At 36.8% G+C, this 22,457-nt stretch overlaps 1 protein-coding gene across 1 annotated transcript in view; it reads left to right on the top strand.

The window, feature by feature from the left end:
• LOC149080388 (acetyl-coenzyme A synthetase, cytoplasmic-like) overlaps positions 1 to 22,457 on the top strand; it is a 1,034,375-nt gene that overhangs the window by 772,230 nt on the left and 239,688 nt on the right. The window lies entirely within an intron of this gene.

Raw genomic sequence — 22,457 nt, 5'->3', positions numbered from 1 at the left:
TAGCTAACAATAATAATTATGATTAGCTATGGCTAATTATAAATGGTCATAATTGTCACAAAAAAATACTCCAATGCGGCGATAACCTCGAATCATAGATGCTGACTTGACGAAGGATGAAATGCGTTTTACCATTTTCCTGCTTTTCTTGTAGTTACTTGTGTCGGTACTAAAGTGATTCTTACCAGTTTTCAGAATCGATAAAGCTTTCTCGCGAGTCATAATTCACTATCTCATCCTCTCACTTCTGAAAGAAATACCCGGCACACACCTGTTCTGATGGGTGCAGCTCTGTCAATACCTTCTAGATTAGAAAGCCTTCGCCCGCGATATTTTCGATGCTGTGACGTCATCACACTCCTGCCTAAACGAGAAAGAGATTTTCTTCTTCTCGGCATTCTCCCCGGACGACGCTGCTTGTCCCAAGTAATCGCCATTAAAACATCAGTTCGTAACGAACGCACGTGGTCGCCGATTGTTAATGTAGCGATATTTTTCTAGAAATATGCCTGACAAGTTTTGTGTCCCGTATTGCAGAGGTAATTATCTGTCCGGACCGGAAGTATCCGTATTTTCTTTTCCGAAATGCGAAGATCTGAAGAGGAAGTGGTTGAATGCCATCCACAGAAAGAACTTCGTACCCAATGATCGCAGTATTGTAAGTGCTCATTTCGTATATTGTTTTATTCTTTGAGAGAAATTAAAAAACAAAACAACGAAACGAAATGCAAAAAAATTAACTCCGATTTGAGTAACGTATTAAGAATAGAGATGGGACAAATAGTGATTCGACGGAATAACCGAGTACCAAATATTCAGCTAATGTTTTGGCCAGATATCAAATATTCCGTGGCCGAATATTAATTTTCGTAAAATTCATCACAATTGTAAATGAAATTAGTGGTTTTAATTAAAAAATGAAATTATTGGTAATTTTAAATCATATTGAATTTTAAATATGGAACTTTTTTATTTCAATAGATATTTAAAAACTGGTAATTGGGGGATATTGCCATGATACTGACAATAAAATTTGACAATGATACATAGTATGTTAATATTACTTACAAAATGATTTTTGTTTTTAATTAATTACAATTTCATATCGAATCAAGGAAATGTAAATCATTATTTACTCCTAACTAGTAATGCACCATATAATTTATGAACTAGTATATAACTAGCTGTAATAGTAGTACACAATAATTGTTTAACTGGTGAAATGTGTTCTAATTAAAAATGTGTTATAATTTAGCAGCAGATTATTTGTCCCATCTCTTATGGCGAACAAGTAATGGTCAGAGTAATGGAAAGAGACATCTTCGGCTTTTGATGATAACAGTGGTAAGACTTTAGCAGCTCCGTTGAAAATTAAGAGAGGAAAGAACGCTGTGTGCCATGCATCTTTCAAGGATATCCCTCAAGTTCTATGGCATTTTCTATTGAACGAAGGTTATCTCCAAACTCTAAAAAACACTGAAAGAATGAACGCTTAAAAACGGCCCTTGAGGAAAGTGTGACTGATGCAGCAACATATTCTCAACAGAGACAAATCAGCAGTATGGAAGATCTACAGTGATGTGTTGAAACATTTGGTCTTGACAATTTTTATGAAGTGTCGAATCAGTGACAAATTTTGTGTTTATCATTTGGATACACAACCATACCCACAGATTTCGCATTCAGTGGTTGTAAGTAATCTTAATGTTTCTGTTTATCTAAAAAGTATTGCATTGAAAAAAATTTCAAAATTTACTCTCCCATATAAGTTTACATATTTCAATGACTTAATTGATATACACTGGTGAAATAAATAAAGAGAATTTGCATATTTTATCTAATTTCATGAAAAGAACTGAACTGAATGTAAAACCACTGCTTCTAGACAAAAATGCAAATTTTGTACGTCAAATACGTAAGCGTACACGTGTGTGTAGGCGGAGCCAGTAGAGAAACAGGCTTTATAAGCGCGCGTAAGTTAAGACGCATTTCGTTCGCTAGCACACCTAGGCGAATTTCTTGGTGTTATTTTGCAGCAATTGGTTAATTTCAAATTGTAACAGTAAAAATGAGTAACCACCAACGTTTAGATGATGGAATGAGGTGGCGAATTGTGGGGAGGCTAGAAGCAGGCCAATCTCAAGTCTAGATTTGTAGATAGTTCAATTTAACGCCCAGCGTTGTGTGTAACTTATGGAAACAGTTCAAGGATACCGGATCCATCGAGAGAAAGCCTGGGCAAGGTCGTCCAAGAGCCATGGCGGCCACAGAAGATCAGCATTTGTTGATTATAGCGAGGCGTAACAGGAGTGCTACAGCTTCTCAGCTCTCTCGTGACTTGTATGCAGCCACAGGAACCCGTGTATCAAGGGTGACTGTTTCCAAAAGACTTCATGAGAGAGGGTTGTTTGCAAGAAGACCTGCTGTTTGCGTCCCGCTCACTTCTACGGACAGGAGAATCCGTTTATCATGGTGCAGAGAGCATAGAGATAGAGAAAGAGAGATTGGAGAGATTGCATAGAGAGAGCATAGAGATTGACATATTAGACACACTTAAAAGTATGAATCCTATGTGTGAGGAAAATTCCTCTAAAATAGATTTCTTAAATGATGCTCTGTCTTCTTTGAAGACTGATGAAAATGAATTACTGATAGATTTTGTAGAGGAACAAATTAAGATTGGTTTTTGTGCAAAAAACCAACTTGAAATACTCTAATGACATCATAGTATTTGCTACTCTGTTACATTCAATTTCGCCACATGCGTACAAATTTATAAGATCTAGCAATAAAATGATACTGCCTCATCCATCAACTTTGAGGAAAGTTAGTCAGCGACTACCGGTTTCACCAATCGAGGAGGTTAGTCAAAATTTCTTGATGTACATAAAAGCCAGAGCAAAATATATTTCTGATGCAGATAAAGTTATTTTTCTTGTTGACGAAATTTACATAAAACCTTATTTTGATTATAAGGGAGGTTCTGCTGTTGGCATGGCCTTCAACACAGAAGAAGTTGCGAAGAGTGCTTTTGTGTTTATGGTTTCCAGCCTAACGTCCTCTTTTAAAGAAGTTGTGCATATTTTACCTGCGTTCAAGGTAAATCATGTATTGTTACATAACGTTATCCTAAAAGTTATTTATGTTTAGAAAATATTGGTTTCACAGTTATTGGTGTTGTCACTGATAACAATGCTACCAATAGAAAAACAATAAGCTTGTTCACAAAGCCACATAAGAATTTATATGTGTATCCCCATCCTCAGTGGCCATCGAGACCACTATTTTTTGTTATAGATAGTGTGCATTTGTTTAAAAAATATCAGAAATAACTGGTTGAATCAAAGAAATGATGGCAAGTGCTATTTTTACCCGAACAACATTGATGTTTTAGTTGACAATTTTTGTACAGCATCTTTTGTGTCATTGAGACAACTGTATGACATAGACTCTCTGCAAATGTTATCTCATATGCAAGAGGGCCAACATGGAAATCTCTCAGACATTCTAATTTAGAGAGACAAATCGTCAAACTTGTACTCAAAGTCTTCAATAAGTTTGTTTGCGAAGCTTTAAATATATTGGGTCCAGGCAGAAATATCCCTCATTTTACTGATACTGCTGAATTTATCAGAGTAATCATAAAGTGGTGGGAGATAATGAATGTGAAAAGTGCTTTTAAAGGCAGAAATCAAATTCACCCGTTTATGACCCCGATGCAAAGAGATCATGATGAAAAAGTTGATTTTCTAGAAGATTTCCTTGTGTGGTTGAATAGTTGGAAAGCAATGAATTGTCTAACGGGAGGGCTCTTAAAGGAAACTCACGAGGCTCTCGAACAGACAACAACAGCTATTTTGGAATTAATAAAATACTGTATTGAAGAATTGGGATTTGTATATATTTTGCCTGGAAAAATCCAAACTGATGATTTGGAGGCTAGGTTTGGCAAATACCAGACAATTAGCCGGTGCTCAATACAATGTCACTCTCAGGCATGTCTTTGAGTGCGAAATGAAACTGAGAGTGCAAAGCATCGGCTGACATTCCGCTTTTAGGTGGAACATTCACACTGGAACATGAGGATGTTCCAGTTAATTTGAGTGATTCGAAGGTGAAAATGTTTGTATAGTAGATGATGACATAAAAAGGCAACCACTAAATATTTAAAAGTGTTCATGTACATAGCGGAATATTGCTCCCATGCCTAAATGAAAAAACTTAAATGCTCAGAATGTAAGGACTACCTAACTGTTGAAAAAGAAATGTGTTTAAACGAAAGTTTCATACTCATACAAAATTTGGATAAAGGGGGTTTGACGTGTCCAACTCCTGTAGTAGTTAATTATGTTCTATATAATTACATTGTTACTGAGAAACTGAAAAATGATGTTGAATTTATGTTGAGAGAAAAGCATAGAGAAATTCTTGTAAACACATCTTTTACCACCTTGGAAGATTTTGTAATTTTAGGAAATGTATATGAAAATGTTGTAATGGTCACAGGGAAGCTGATATTGCTCAACAAATTTTATGGATTTCATCTAATATTTTACTTAAAAATTCTGTGTATGAATATAATTGATTTGGAGACAAAGAAAAAACAGGGGAAAGTAGGAATGAAAAATGTGCAAAGAAGAAACTTGAGTGTTTTGATCAAGTTCGGTAAATGTATACGTAATGGGCCATTTAAAACATTTTAGTTAGTTAGCTCCCAAAGTTGAAATAATATTTACTCAATTACTTTTCAATATCAGTCAAACATTTATCCATCATTATCAGCTCAAAATCACAAATTCCCCCCTTAAATTAATTTTTTATTTTTAAATCTTTGAAATAAGTGTCTCATTACTGGTACATTTACACCTCCCCTATTTTTTTTTTAAAAAAAGTTGATATATAAATAAATGATGGTGGTTATGATTTTAGTCCTTCACAGAAAATTGGCATCAAGTTGTGAATATGTATATATTGCTCACATGCTTTGATGAAAAAACTTGAATGCAGAGTGGAAAGAGTATCTAACTACTGAAAAAGAAATGTGTTTAAACGATGGAAGTTTCATAATCCTACGAAATTTGGTTAAAGGGATTTGTCGTGTCCAACTCCTGTAGTTATGTTCTATATAATTACATTATGACTGAGAAACTGAAAAATGATGTTGAATTCATGTTTAATGCAAATGTTCAATTTAAGATTGTTTTTCAATTCATCTTGCAAGTTTTATTTCTTGTGTAATTCCATGTGTGTAGTGAAAAACATTGGATAGAATTTTTGCTTCCCCCCCCCCCCGCAGCCTATAAATATCATCAGGTTAATATTTTATTATCTTGAACATAGATCACACTTTGCTTCATAACATAATTCTCAAAATTAATCTACGTATTGTCCTTGGTTTGTTTTTTTTCTGGCTTATTTCTAAAGAATCTTCGAATAAAAATGAATTTTCAAGAGAAGTTATAAATAATAAAACATTTTTATGCAAAGAAGAAACTAGTGACATTGAAAAAAAAAACTATTTTTGAAATAGATTTTTACTACTTGAATCACATCTTAGAATAGAATGTTATGCATTTGTGTACGAATGAGAATCATGCAATCTTTATATCTAATCCACAGTTTACATTAAAATTTTCTGGAAGAAGCAAAGCAAAGTATTTTTGTTCATTCATTTTTCCTTTCAATAAAATACACATTACATCAAAAGTTTGTATATATCTTGCTTTAAATGACAAAATATATAGTGAATATTGCATATGTCTATCATAATGAAAAATAAAGGATATTTTATATATAGTTGAATTGGTCTCAAATTTCTTTTAATATTCAATGGATATTTTTTTGGTTAAAATCAACAGAGAAATGAAATTCCAAAAACTCAATTCTCTTGGGCAAATTTTGATGTCAAATGGTAATTTTTTCAAATATTGTTAAGTTTTCGTAAAAACTCTGACTCTAATTGATACTTGAAAATAATGTTTAATTATAAGCATAAACTCGTGTATTCGAGTGTTCAATTCTTAGTTAATTCAACCTTTTTTTTATAAGAAAAAATATAATATAGCAACGGGGTGTGTCAAAAAAAAAAAAAATATATATATATATATATATATAAAAACTGAAGAGCCAAAAAAACTGGTACAGGCATGCGTATGCAAACAAACAGATATGGAACCAATCGGAGTATGGCGCTGCGGTCGGCAACGCCTATATAACACAACAAGTGTCTGGCATAGTTGTTAGATCGGTTACTGCTGCTACAATGGCAGATTATTGAGATTTAAGTGAGTTTTAACGTGGTGTTATAGTCGGCGAACAAGAGATGGGACATAGCATCTCCGAGGTAGCGAAGAAATTTGGATATTTACGTACGACCATTTCACGAGTGTACCGTGAATATCGGGAATCCGGTAAAAAATTAAATCTACGACATCGGAAAAAGATCATGCAAGAACGAGACCAACGACGACTGACGAGAATCATTAAACGTGACAGACGTGCAACCCTTCCGCAAATTGCTGCAGATTTCAATGCTGGGTCATCAACAAGTGTCAGCGTGCGAACCATTCAACGAAACATCATCGATATGGGCTTTCGGAGCCGAAGGTCCACTCGTGTACCTTTGATGACTGCACGACACAAAGCTTTACGCCTCGCCTGGGCCCGACAACACCGACATTGGACTGTTGAGGACTGGAAACACGTTGCCTGGTCTGACGAGTCTCGGTTCCAATTGCTTCGAGCTGATGGACGTGTACGGGTATGGAGACAACCTCATGAATCCATGGACCCTACATGTCAACAGTGGACTGTTCAAGCTGGTGGAGGCTCTGTGATGTTATGGGCGTGTGCAGTTGGCGTGATATGGGACCCCTGATACGTCCAGATACGACTCTGACAGGTGACAGGTACGTAAGCATCCTGTCTGATCTTCTGCACCCATTCATGTCCATTGTGCATTCCGACGGCCTTGGACAATTTCAGCAGGACAATGCGACACCCCACACGTCCAGAATTGCTACAAAGTGGCTCCAGGAACACTCTTCTGACTTTAGACACTTCCGCTGGCCACCTAAATCTCCAGACATGAACATTATTGAACATATCTGGGATACCTTGCAACATGCTGTTTAGAAGAGATCTCCTACTACTATCTCGAAAAAACTACCTGTTTCTTTTTTTACGGGCAATCGAAATGCCCGATTTCACCGAGGAAGAAATGTCTATCATAGTTTGGTTTCGCCATGCTACTCGGGAAAGAAAGAGAGAGACGCAAGGCTTATAAAATATAACTCTCAAGACAGATGCGGATCCAGGACGAGAGCGAAGACAGGCATCTTCAGCGGCTAATAAAGCCGAGGCAGATATCTTCAGCTTCGAATGGAATTGAGTCGGATGTCTTCAGCTGCGAATGAAGCCGATGCAGATACTGTAGAGCCTCTCGATAACGGTCGCCCATGGGACCAAAAATTTTGTCCGCTAATGGGAAGTGTCCATTTTAGTAGAGGTACGATATACAGTGGAACCTCATTTATACAACTTCCACATTTATTCGACGTTTGACTTCGGTCACCATTGGTTTCTACTCTAAATTTTAATGTTAAAATGTCCTATATATTATAAATTAATTTCGAACATTTTTATGCTGTAAAAGTGAGCACCTGTTCAGTGGTTCTGCGTAATCACCAATGATCTCGATATAGAAAATTTGATTGAGTTTCACTAAGTAGTATGGGCCCCCCTTTCGGGGCAAGAGTGCTCCCCCTCCCTTTCCTTCCCTCCCTATTGTTGGTCGGGGGTTTTGTTCGCCGCTAGGGGGGCGCTGCAGGTGCTTTCCCTCCCTGTTCTTGGTCGGGGCCTTTTCCTCGATTGTGGGGGTTGTTTCGCCCACCCCCCTTTTTTTCCCGTAGGGCTTTTATATAATTTTTTATGGACAGGGAAAACTCTTTTCTCACCCCCCCCCCTTTTCTTGTTATGGACGTTGCTGTTTCGGCGCTTTTTTTTTCTCACACACTTCTCACACATTTCTTATACGAAACTGTTAAATAAAACCCTCGGTTGCGACTATAGCACGACAATAAAAAAATGTTGTGAATACGATGACCAAAAATGGCGCGTTTTGGTGCTGTGTGGTTTTTTTTCTTATTATACAAATGTGGCGGGAAAATTCCTCTCTCTTCCTTCGATTGTGTTATACTCGCGTGTATGTTAGCCCTACAATAGTGTGTTGGCCACTGATTTTTTTCCTTATACCGACCCACACAAGAGCTCTCTCTCAGCAACCTTTGTTGCGTTGTCGTTTTGTTACCGAACTCCAGTATACACTTTAACCATCTTTGTGTGTGTGGCGTATTCTTGCCTGAGGGCGCTGTTGGTTGTGGTTGACGATAATCTCTCTCGTTAGCCCATTAGTAAATAAAGCGTCAGTTACCCCTTGGAGGTTTTCTTTTTGGCGGTGATGATGACTTTTTTGAATAGAGGACTAATAGACTAAACTCGTTGATCGTGATGTTAGTAGTTTCTACGAAGAGATATATTTTTTTTTTCACTCTTGGTTCCTCTTATTTCTGATTTTTTACATTTGGTTGTCTTTATTTTGATTTTGCACTCTAGGGGGTCTCCTTATTTTGACTTTTCAATTAATAAAACCTCGCCAGTAATTTAAGAAACGTGCATGTTTCTGAAACTATTGATACAAAAACACGCCGCAAAACATAGGACACGGACACAAAACATAAATAAATCGACAGATTTTCAGATATCAGCACCAAGTAGCATTCGACTTTTTCAGATAGGAAAAATCTGATTTCCCAACTATACTTCTTGGAATTTAACTTTTCACAGAACGGTCAATACGGTTTCGAAAAACAGCGAGAGATCGACTGTTGTTATTTTTTATCTTTGGCTCTTCTTATTTTGATTTCTCACTTAATAAAATCTCGCCAATAATTTAAGAAACGTGCATTTTCTTGTACAGAACCGAATTCTTGTACATTATCTGAGGTCATATAACGTGAGTTTTTTCTTACATTTGAGGCCAACAGCGTTATGAGTCAATTTGCATCCGGATGTTTCAACTCTTCCAAAAAAAAAAAAGTTCATGAGAGTTTTTTTTTGTAATCAGCATATTTTTTTGCAAGATTTTACATTCATGTGATGCGATAATTTTGTGAACCTCTTAGAATGTAGTTTTCTATATTCTCCAAGTCTATCATGCAGGATCATCTCGAAACGCGTTTTATCGAGTGTTAATGCTTACCATGACGATGTCACAGGCATGGCAAATGGACTAACCCGATTCTGACGGATTATATCCCATTTCAAAAAAATTTAACATACATAACATAATTTATTTGTCCCCCGTCAATTTCGATAATACTATACAAATTAGAGTTTACAATTAAATTACATATTTTACAATATTTGAAAGAAAATTTAAAGAGAAAGAAAAAATGTTTGAGAATGGACACGGTAGAAAATAGTTAATTCATAATATAGTGAAAAAAGCTGGGTCAGGGAAGAGAGCAGTAGCAGAAAGCTAGTAGAATGCTTTCGACCCTATGACATCTTTGCTTTCGCGATACACGTAAACCTTCTTATTTCTTTCGACCTGAAAGAAAGAACGAAGTATATATCGGCCAAATAGGTATAAATATATTTATTTATTAAATTAAAAAATGAGTCATATACAATAAACTTCTCATAGTTCTGTTATAGACGACTGCATATAACGAAGTCGGATGTCTTTCTCATACAATTCTGAAACTATTGATACAAAATCAAACCGCTAAACATAGGATATGGACACATAACATAGATAAATCGACAGATTTTCAGACATCAGCACCAAGTAGCATTCGACTTTTTACAGATAGGAAAAATCAGATTTCACAGCTGTATGTCTCGAATTGTTGAGATGTGAGTTATCCAACCTCAATGACATTTCGTTAGGACTCGTAAATACATGAAAAAAATTCGAAGAAACATACAGAGATAACATCTAAGCCGGAATAACTTTACGGCGGTAAGTAAGCATTAAAACAAAGAGACCCGGAAGAAAAAAATATTTTTCTAGAAAATGCAAGTTTTATCGAAAAATATTTCTTTGAAACATCGCGAATCCAAAGAGTATACAAATAATAGATTAATCGAATCCGTATTTTAGTCACTCAAGACGGAGTTTTCTGTTAAAAATTGGTGAAAATTATACAGAAAAATATACAACAGTGTCTTGTTATCAAAAATTGGTAATTTGAAAAATAAGGTAAAATATATGAAAAGAAATCAAAGCATTGAAAGAATGTCATGTGAAAAAAAACTGAATTACATCTCATCATATTGAACATCATTCGAAAATTATGTGAATGGAAAATGTAAAATTTAGTTTTCAAAATGAAGATTCATTTAAATGTAAAAAAAAAAGTAGAAGATATATTGAGGTAGTATCTATAAAGTAGAAGAAGAGGTGGAAAAAAAAGTCGAAAACCACCCAGAACATGAGTTAAAAAGCAATAAAGGAAGTTGAGGGGATCGATGATCTCTGAGTAAAATCCTTTCGATTTCGTGACATGAACAAAAAAATTACCATATTTATCTAATATTGTAAAATACGCAGAAAAAAAATTAAGATAACATCTTGTTAGAGTTTTTTTTTCGAATTCGTAGTAACTACATCGTTTGCAAGAATAATATAATTTTCAAAAGTTTTAGAATCTCTCGTTTTTAACTTATCTTCATACGATGATTATGCGTCTATTTTATTAATACACATGTTTTTCGTTGGATGCTCTCACTTTTATCTTTGAAATTATATAAGCTTTGATGTGATTCACAAATGATGTTTAGCCATGTGTTTATTCTCATACATATATGTATTTGTTTTCGTCTAACCAACATTGATATCGCAATATTCATATTGTCGTTTTTAACATTTTGTGTTGCTGCTCTTGTTTGGGACTCGAGAACAAATCAATTAATTGAAAGCGTAACGATTAAGTGAATCTTTGAAATCCACTGCGATATCTATGAAAAACTAGAAGAACGAAATTTAGCCCATTATGTATATCACATGGAAAAAAAATAACCTGAGAATATAAAGCATTTCTTTTTATAATGTGATAACCGAAGTACGTGAAAAGCCATTTTATTACGTTAAATCTTACAATTTTATGTAAAAAGTAAATGTAAAATTTTTTTCTTGTTCCAATGTATGAAGCACTTATCTGCTTTTAATGCTTTTATCACTTTTATAATTTTCAAGTTTTTTTATCCCTTTTCTTAAAGCATAATTATTTTATTGAATTCACATATGAAGAGAGAAGCTTCTAAAAACATATGTGCAAGAAAGAATAAAGGTTAAAATGTCGTGAAGAATGTCCGCTCTTAGAACTTTATTGACCATATCACATCGGAAACCAGTTTTATTTTTTTAGTCTCTCTTATTTATATTATTAATCGAAAGCTTATGCCTTTTGTGATTGAGTTTGGATTTGAAAATCCAAGGTAAAACTAGGGGGAAAGGGGGGGGTGGTTCTCTGGGACCTCATTCGTCCAAATGCGAGGTTTTCTTGACACACTGAGTGTGTCCTATTTCTTTGAAACCTTGTTCGTAGTCTATGCTTCTCATCATTTCTGCTCGAGTTCTGCAAATGAAAAGACATACGTTTGAATTATGGCCTATTCAAGTCCTCCAGCAAAGAAATTGAAAACCGAGGTTAGTTATTTTATTTTGTAACGTAATATTTTGTTTTTCATTTTTTTTTATTTATTCCGAGTAGGTTTAAATGTATCACAATAGTTGTATTTGTGTACGAGTCATGTTTTAACGATTTTTCTTTCTTTTCACAGGGTCAGCTCCAGGTAGAAAACTTACCAGACCATTCTTACATGATTGGAGATACAACCCTTGCTCAAGTTTGCAGCTACAAAAAAGCGATCCTCATTCATGTCCGGAAATTCAACTTTTACAAGAGAAAATGGTACCCTACTAGACAAGGCATTGCTCTGAAAAAAGATGGATTCGATTAACTAATCGCCTCATCATACAAGATTTCGACTGTCAGTAACGTTCGAGATGTCGAGGTGTATACAGCAAAATTTAGAGACTCTTAAACAGCTAACCTGTTGTAGAGGCAGAAAACGCACTGCTCTGATAAAGAGAAGTAGCAACGGTGTCATAAAAGCTCTATGCGAAGTTTGTCTGAACGTGTTAAAAGGAAATGTTCCTATCACGAAAACTCACTAGACACAAGAGGAGTCTGAGAACTTTGTCCAAGAAGAATCTACCGTTATATAAAAAACGACGTATTTTAGTCCAGAGAGGTAACGGCTTTCTCAGCCTGCTTTTACCAGCCGCAATATCCGTTATCTCTTCTCTCGTAAATGGAACACGCTAAAAAATACGTCATCGTTTCGGTAGATAGACACCTTAATGCTGTTGAACAACAATTAAGCAAGTTAGATGATGATATCAACAGTGTCCTCAAGAAGAAAGGGCTGAGAGATGATGAAAAAGCGAAACATTATCTACAGGTATTGCAAAAATACCTAGCAGTTGCAGAAAATAAAGATGTTGAAATTTTAGGGGAAAAGAAGAAGAGGAAAAAAGAAGAAGAAGATGCGAGACCCAGTATCGAGAACATGATCATTCGAAAAACCGCTCCGAAACAAAAGGAAAAAGCTAAAGAACTGGTATTTAATCACACGCGATATAATAATAACATCATTTGCTAATGAACAGTAGTAAGAAACGGGTGTGTTTTAGTGATAACGTAACAACATTCATAGTTGGGTGCGAAGATAGAAGAGGATTTCGGGTTGAAGATGTAATAAGATTCAGGAAAAGAATATCAGATTTTGAAAAAATATGGATAAATACACAAATCCCTCCGAACCATCCAGTTTCGGAGGAATCAATGCGTTTCACAAGAGTCTGAAAGAAAACGATATCAATGTGACTCTGAAAGACGTCAAAGAATTATTACAGGGTAATGAGGCATATACCTTGCACAAACCTTCGAGAAAAATTTTTAGAAGGAATCGAGTGATAGTGGGAGGTATAAACGAACAATTTCAAGCTGATTTGGTAGACATGCAGGCGTTCAAGAAGGCGTCAAATACATACTTACATGCATTGATATTTTATCAAAATTCGGTTGGGCCATACCCTTGAAAGATAAGACCGGAAAAGAAGTAACCAAGGCGTTCAGAAAAATTTTCAAGGATCGTGTATGCAATTATTTACAGACGGATGCGGGTAAAGAGTTCAAAAATAAAACTCTGCAATCATATCTAAAATCCATGGGTGTCATACATTTTTCAACAGAGAGCGAGAAAAAAGCCTCTGTCGTCGAGAGATTTAACAGAACATTGAAACAGAAAACGTTAAAATATTTCACACACAGAAATACGCATAGATATGTAGACGTGTTAAGCAAATTAATGCATAGCTATAACAACACATGGCATCGTAGTATCAAAACCAAACCCATCCTCTTAACTGATAAGAATCAATCGATTGTTTGGAATGAATTGTATAAGGACATCTTGAAACCCGTGAAAACAAAGTTAAAGTTTGACACTAGAGATACGGTTCGTATGTTCGTAATTTTCACTATTAAAGAGAGACTCGAACGAGTCCCTCCAGTGTACAGGATAGCCGACTTTAACGGTGAAGTTATTCAAGGTACTTTTTACGAATCTGAGTTACAAAAAGTGAAACCGAGCGAATATTATCAAGTAGAAAAAATTTTAAAAAGACGTAAAATAAGAGGTAGAATGGAGTATTACGTTAAATTTAAAGGCTACGACAACCGTTTCAATGCGTGGGTGCCTCATCTCAAGCGCATATAAATGACGGTGATCACGTATTTATCAGTCATTCAACAAGATGTCGTTCTATGTAACACTTCCCAGCGACAGTTCAGTGTCATACTATCCTCAAAACACTACATCCCATTTTGTCACAAGACTACCGCTTCCCATAATTTTGACTGGTGAATGGGAATGTGCCCTATCAGAAATTGTTTATTCCCATACGTGGTTTAATATAACGGAGAAAAATAATCTGTTTGGATTCGATCTAGGTGATGGAAAGCTACAAGGAAGAAACGTACCAGTTGGATATTACGAGACAGTTCCAGATCTCTTGAGCAGTCTGAAGATACCTGCTTTAAGAAACAAAATATTGTTCAATTACAATGAAAGCACCCGGAAAGTGAAAATTACAATAAAAGATGGTGCAAAACTTCTTTTAAAATCCGGTATTGCTGAGCTTCTGGGATTCGAACCCATGCTGGTCGAAGAAACGATTGAAAGTCCTTACGTTGCTGACACTAACGTGTTTTTTCCCGTTTTGTACGTCTATTCAGATATCATACAACCTCAGGTTGTTGGTGACGTCCAGGCTCCTCTACTAAGAGTCGTTCGCGTGCAAGGAAAAGATAACGATGTTATAAGTTCACATTATGACAGGCCTCACTATCTTCCCATAACCCGAAAAGATTTCCAGACTATAGAGATCGAAATTCGGGACAGTTCGGGAGATTATATACCTTTCAGTAGAGGAAAATCGATTCTTATTATTCTTCATTTCCGCACGCGACAGCTCTTATAAAAACACTGGTCTTATCGATCGATTGTCATTTACGGATTAGATACGAAAGATGAAGGTTCCTTACCATTGTTGCACTAAACAGTTTGAGGACTACTATGTCCAACAAGCCGGACAAGGCCTGCCGTATTATTCGGGCCTGGCGATTCAGAGAGGTTTTGGTCTAGGGAGCATATTTGGAAGTCTTTTTAGAGTAGCCATGCCTTTCCTGAAAACAGGAGCTAAAACTGTAGGCAAACAGATTTTACGCTCTGGTGCTGATATTGTTGATGATGTAATGAAAGGTGAAAACGTCAAAATCGCTGCGAAGAGAAGAATGGGTGAAGCTGGTAAGATACTGACGGGTAAAGCAGTGGCCAAGACTCGGTCCATGTTTGGAGCGGGACATAAAAGGAAACGCAAGAAGATGAAATGCATCATTTTAGCCAAACGATCCGACGTGAACACACACGATATTTTTGATCCGTGATGGCTTTTCTCTTGAAGGATTCACCTCATTTGGCAAAATCCGAACTCAATCTATTCGCTCTACCCGGGACGCAGACCACCATAGAAAGTGGAAAATGGATCACCTATTATCCGCTTTCAAACGTCTCCGATGGAGGCCCTCTGGAATTTAACATTGGCGGAAGCGGTGACGAGTATCTAGATCTCTCTCAAACATTAATTCACGTGAAAGCTAAGGTCGTAAAAGGAGATGGGACTTTTCTTAGTAAAGAGAGTAAAGTTGCACCTGTGAACCTGTTCTTGCAATCCCTGTTTTCCCAAGTTGATGTTTCTCTGAATGATCGTCTCATATCGTCTTCCAGTAACACATACCCCTACAGGGCTATGATAGAAAAACTTTTGAATCACGGTAACGAAAGTAAAACCAGTCAGCTGACTACAGAACTATTTTATAAAGACACTGCCGGAAGAATGGATGTTGTGGATACCACGTCAGCGACTCCCAACGAAGGTCTAAAATAACGCGCAGCGTTCATCGAAGATAGTGAGACCGTCGACATGATAGGTTCGATTCACGGAGACATATTCTGTCAACAGCGACTCTTACTGAATCTTGTTTCTCTAAGAATAAAGATGATTCGTAGCAAGCCGGAATTCTGTCTGCTATCACCAGACATAGGTGCAAACTTCAAAGTTATCCTACGTGACGCTTGTTTATACATAAGACATGTGAAAGTGTCACCTGGTGTGCTTGTAGGACATGCAAAGGCTCTAAGTCATACGTCAGCCAAGTATCCGATAGACAGAGTAATATGTAAAGTCTATTCGATACATCAGGGAAGCATGTCGTGGGTTCAAGACAGTGTCGTAGTTGGTCAATTACCCAAAAGAGTGGTGGTCGGACTAGTAGACAACGACGCTTTTTCGGGATCGTATAACAAATCACCATTCCATTTTAAACATTACGATCTTAACTTCATAGCAGCGTATACTTACGGACAACCTGTACCTTTTAAACCTCTAGAACCCCAATATGATCAAGGTTTATATGCCAGAGCGTACCACAGTTTGTTTTTAGGAACTGAAAAAGCATGTCAAGACAGAGGTATAGACATCTCTAGAAACGAATTCCCTTTGGGATATGCTATCTATCCCTTTGATCTGAGTGCCGATCTCTGCCAAGGCGATCATTTCAATTTGATCAGACATGGTAATCTATGACTAGAAACAAAGTTTAAAGCTCCTCTTATCCAGCCAGTTTCAATCATTGTCTATCTAGAGTTCGATAACGTCATAGAGATAAACCAAGCACGAAACATCCTCTACGATTTCAGCAGCTAAAGATGTATTCGTCTCAAATAAAAACAATCTTAGAACGGGAAACGCCGTATTTCATAGGTGTGTTTCCATGTGACAAACTACCAGCGTATATAAAAACCTATCCATCGTCTTTGGTTGTTAACACGGATAAGCATACGGAACGTGGTTCTCACTGGATGGCAATCAACATTCCTGACAAGAACACCTTGGAATTTTTCGATTCTTATGGACAGAAACCAGAGACTTACGGAAAAGAAATTGAATCGTTTACAAGAAGATATAAAAACATTTTATGGAACTCGACTCCTTTACAGTCGCCTACATCCAATGTTTGTGGACAATACGCCGTGTTCTTTGTTATACAGAGAAGTAGAAATGTAACTTTAGACAACATTGTTGAGAAACTAAACAGAAAAGGAAATGATTTTGGTGTTTATCAATATGTAAAGAAAAATTTTGCTGTACGTTTAATATTCCAGAAATAAAGTATTTAGTCTAAAAAAAAAATTGTCTTGTTGGTTATTTAAAAAAACAATAAGCAAATGAAACACGACCAATTGAAAATAAGAAAACATTTATTAATATGATTGGTAAAAAAGGTTATACAATGAATATGATCGATACAAGGCTAATAAGGATTATACATGAGCGAATACGGTGTAAGGACAAATCGTCGTTCAGCCTCCTTAATCAAATCTGAAATACGAATCGCTTTGAAAAAATTTAGATCGATATAGTCTGCAACACGTATGTCACCAGAAAATTCAACAATTTCATTTTCATCATTGTTTGATATGATAGTGTCCTTGAGTTTGGAAGCGAAATCGTCCAAGTTCGTGTACATAAGTGCACGATAAAAGTCTTTCGTTGAAGCACCGAGGGTGAAATCATTCCAATCAACGTTTCCGAATAAAATACGAAAAACAAAATCACAGAATACATCTTTCACAAATTGGTGGAGGATGGAAATCTGGTCTTCTGCAAGTTCTAAACTTTGATGTGGGGGGTCATATACCGATAATAAATCGGCGTCATTATGCACTAGCAGGGTTATGCTAGAAAGTACGTTGTTTCCAGTAACAATTAAATTATTCCACTGATCTTCAGACAACACTATACATGAGGAGACACCCCTGACTTTCTCTATGAAAACAGTCTTACCGAGAACGCACACTTTTACGGGATCGTTAATGGAATTTTCGTACTCACCCTTGTCGGATGTTAGAGATCGTCGGATCACCTCATCACTGTCACATAGTTCCATAAAGTCCTCTTTCGTGAGAGTGATACCATCTTTCGTTGGGTAATATTTTTGTCCATATAGAGTATATCTTCTCAAATGGCAATATACATCACTTCTGAACTTGCACACCTTTACGTAGACCTCATTACCCAGTTCGTAATGATGCTGAGGCACATCGGATGGTGAAAAAGCACCGTCAACCTATAATAACATATAAAAAGGGATATCAGTAAATCTCATCAATCGAAGTTCAGAAATAAAAAAATCATTCTGAGATAAATGAAAAGTTTGAAAATTAGCTTACCTTCACATTTATCTTTAACTTTCTCATTGGTGGTGGTGAAACATCAGGATCGTTGTACATCTTACGGAACGTCAGACTGACTCTTGCTTCTTTCACCTCAGGGGCGGCGGGAATCCCGTGTGTCCAGAATCGATTGGTTGGCGCTTTCATAGTAAGTAGGGAGTTGTGCTGAAGAGTATACGTAACAGAGTCAAAACCTATACGGGTGAACACCATCTTCCTTTCAGCTCCAAGAGAAACCGTTGCTATCGGATAATCAGCTTCCAGGTCAGATTCATCGTCTCGATGATTCCCGATTCGGCGAGTCCCGTCAGCATAGCGGTTGATTAGGACGAAATTGAATTGGCATCCCGTAGCTGTTTGTATAACATCTCTCACCTCTTGGAGAACTGGCAACCAAGGCTTGGCTGTCAATCTGTGACCGCTAAAAGAATACGTAAGTCCACTATCGCCATAAGCAGCATGCTGTCGTGGTATTGGGTACTCTTTTCCACAGACGACGACTTTAGAAAGTTCTGGTGGCAAATACTCGACTTCTTTTTCTAATGTATCTAATATTTTTTTCGGAGATTTCAGAATCTGAGCCTTGTAATCAACGTTTAGCTCCGTCTTACCAGTAACAGCAATCGAGCAGAAATGATGAGAGGAACAGAACATGAACAAAGATTTGAAAGAAACGGGGTTAACTAAGTGAAATCAGGGAACCAGCTTCGCTATTGGTCAGAGGGGTTCCCTAAGAACCACTAACATTGGTGGGCGGGGCGTCAAATCCAAAGTAAAACTAGTTTAGCTAGCGTCAAAAACGACACCTGGACGGTGAACAAAACCCCCTTGACTAACGACAAGGTTCAGCCCCCACAAAGGCGAAGCCTAACACCTGGACGGTGAACAAAACCCTATAACTAACAATCGGGTACAGCCCCCATAAAGGCGAAAAAAACACCTGGACGGTGAACAAAGCTCCTGACCAACAATGGGGGGGACAAAAAGGGGGGAGGAGGCCTATGGCACCTGTAGCGCCCCCTAGCGGCGAACAAAACCCCCCGACCAACAACAGGGGGGAAGGGGGGGGGGCACTCTTGCCGCGCAAGGGGGGCCCATACTACTTCACTACATTCATCACTTTGCATGCGATTATGCATAATTCCCAAATAAAAATGGAAAGAGATAGATGGCCTTTTCTCAGCCCAAGATATATCAAGGAAACATTTTATTTTCTGGATATTATGCTGAGGTGAAGTCGGAAAGAAAAGTCATCTTGTCTCCGCCGGGACTCTCGAACCCACGCCCTATTGCGTACCGGGTAAGCATACTACGTTTTCTTATGTTTCCTTGATATATCTTGGGCTGAGAAAAAGCCATCTATCTCTCTAAACCGTCCCACCTGGAGGCCAATTCCTGAAGTTAAGAGAGGCTACTAATGTCTCTACTTCAGTGCCTCACGCCACAGGGCGTGAAATAAGGAAGGCAGGGTCGTGTCTCCAGTGGTGTAGATGGTAGCATGCTTGCCCGGTACGCAAGAGGGCCTGGGTTCGAGTCCCGGCAAAGACAATATGACTTTTCTTTCCGACTTCACTTCAGCATATCCAGAAAATAAAATGTTTCTTGATAAAAATGGAAAGTTCCATAAATATGGAAAAATTTATAACCTTTCTTCTCATCATTAAAGCAATTAATAATTTTCACACGTAGATGATGTGTGCACTACACATATTTTGCAATAAAAATTGAATCAAATTAAAAAACGTGTGAAAAAGATAAAAACATATCTATAAAAACCTTTATCAATCTCGTAATGTTGGCCTTTTCACACCTACAGATATGCAAACAAAACCAACATTGCCATTCGGAATCATCATCCTGGACCAGAGTTATGTTCAGTTAATCCAATAATAGTTTTCCAATAATTAATTGACAGATTATCATATTTGCCAATGAACTTGGAATTATACATAATCATTGTTGAATATTATAAATTCAGGAATCTTTTACACCGACGTACACGTTATGTGGCAAACGACTATCAAGCATTGGCATTTCGAGTTTCTTGATCAGATACCCTTTTTAATTTAATGCTCGCTATGTATGTGCAGTTTGTCATTATTTGGTCCTTTTCTTTTGATTTTTATCGTGTTCTTTTCTTTTTTTCCTTCTATTTTCCCACAATGTAAATGCAACCAGCCTTTTGTGGATATAAATAAATAAATCTCCAGCTCTGCGAATAGATATTGGTCCAGTCATAGGCGTACGCAGAATTTTACGGTTACGTTTTTTCCTGCAAAATACCAATGTAATCTTGGCTCGGGGGGTAGAACCCCAACCCCCCCCCTTTGCGTACGTCAATGGGTCCAGTGTGTACCCGGCTTTTTTTTTATAGGTGCATCGGATAATCCCGTATTTTACGGGACAGACAAATTTTCCCAATATTATTAGTCTTCCCCTATGGATCCGCGCTTCCCTGGGAAGGGAGTGCAGAGCTCACAGTTTGCGTCATAATTGAGTGACCGCTTTGTTTATGAGAGAAATAGCATTTTCATTTCCCCTCACTTTTATCCAAATTTAAGAATGGAATATATTTCTTACCCGGCTGTTTTTTCACAAAACATGTTACATATGTATGTACGAGCAACGAGCAGTAGCGTGAACAGGATTCTTTCGGGGGTGGGGGGGGGTCACCTTTTCTTCCCTCCAACCGAGGGTTTGTTTTCACTGAAAAAAAATATAATCTGGAGTGTCCGAAACTCCACATATTTTTATCATGAAATTTTTATCTGAAAGTCAATAAACGAACAGAAATCTCAGTGCAAGTTCTTTTCTACCAGTTTTTGGAGTCAATGAGGACACTTTCGTTCTTACCGCCTTTGAATATGCCGTATTGCAAATACCATAGGGGAAAGAAAACGTTTCGTACCAAGGAGGAAAAAAGTGTTACTGACTAGTAACGGTACTGTCGGTACCGAAATGTCAATTTTTATTATCACCACACTGTCGGTGGTGTTATATACCGCTGTTCGCAAGGGGGGTAGGCAACGTGTTTTACTAGAGAAGCCTGCCAGTTTTGGAACGTTTTTGTGTTTTTGACGTGCCATTTTGAGAACGATTCGACAGTAAACTCATGCTCGGTGGATGATCAATGTTAATATCATATGTTACACTCTAAAAGTGATACACCGGTGATTATGCATAATCACCAATCGTCTCGATAAAAAAGTTTTGCCATTGATTATGCATAATTCCCGAATAAAGTCGTAAAATCTGATAAAGATGAAAAAAATTTTATGAATTTCTTCTCTTCATTAAATAAATTAATTATTTTTGCCCGTACATCATACGTGCATCACACATATTTTTCAATAAAAATTAAGTTAAAATAAGTGTGAAGAAGATAAAAACATTCATAGCATTGTCAGTCTTATAATTTTGACTTTCTTCACACTTATCAACAAACGAATCCAACACATAACCATTCGAATTCACCATCCTAGGCCATAGTTATGTTTAGTTAATTAAACAATTAACTGGATATTTATCATATTTACTAATACGAGCTTGGAGAATGAAACATAATCTTCATTGAATATGAGATTAACTCTCCGTTTATGACCAAAAATTAATAAATTAGAGTTTGGAAAAAAATTAGAGTTTGTCCACTATCAAGAGTGTCCTCTAACGGGGAGTGAAATACATCAAAGTCTTATTCAACGGGACCGGGGATCAGAAAAGTGTCCGTTAACGGGAGTTGCCCGTTAATGGGGAGCGTCCGTTATGAGAGGTTCCACTGTAGCAAGCATGCAGTCCTTGCGGAATTTCTAAAGAATTGGTTTATGCTGGAATGTCTGTACTGAGTGTATGAGTGGCCCCTAACCTATTTATGTTGTCAGAATTGCGAATTCGTGCTTGCTAAGTTCAGGATTGCTTTAAAAAGTGTGTGACCCAACAACTCCCTATAGTGGCTCCGGATGGCGTTTGCGTTCCTATCTCCGAATCACACTGTATATTTCTATGAATCTTTGTTTCGTGTCAAGTAGCGTTCCCTATGTTTTATAGGAGTGGGGATCCACTAATGACAATATGACAATTCGGTATAATGAAATTAGACGTCACCAGGTAGCGCATCTGTGTCCACTTGGCGACACGTTCACAGGAATGCTGAAAAATATCTATACCAAAAATTAGGGAAAAATGGAAATTAATGTAAAAGGAACTTTAGAACTAATGATAATTTTGACCTATTACAAGTGATAATTCGATATTCATTGCAAATTCAAAATTGATGAAAAATTAAAGCTAAAAAATAAATAATTAAACAATTTGAAATTAATGAATAAAACAATTTGAAATTAATGAGAAAACAATGAAAAATTAATGAGAAAACAATGAAAAATTAATGAGAAAACAATGAAAAATTAATGAGAAAACAATGAAAAATTAATGAGAAAACAATCGAAAATTAATGAATGAAACAATCGAAAATTAATGAATGAAACAATCGAAAATTAATGAATAAAATAATTCAAAATGAACGAATAAAA

Source organism: Pholcus phalangioides, unplaced genomic scaffold (genome assembly GCF_987345545.1).
Source record: "Pholcus phalangioides strain wild (caught in Gottingen) unplaced genomic scaffold, Ppha-v1.0 ptg000011l_1, whole genome shotgun sequence".
NCBI lineage: Eukaryota > Metazoa > Arthropoda > Arachnida > Araneae > Pholcidae > Pholcus > Pholcus phalangioides.
Note: the sequence above shows the minus strand (reverse complement) of the source record. Positions and strands in the feature narration are given on the sequence as shown.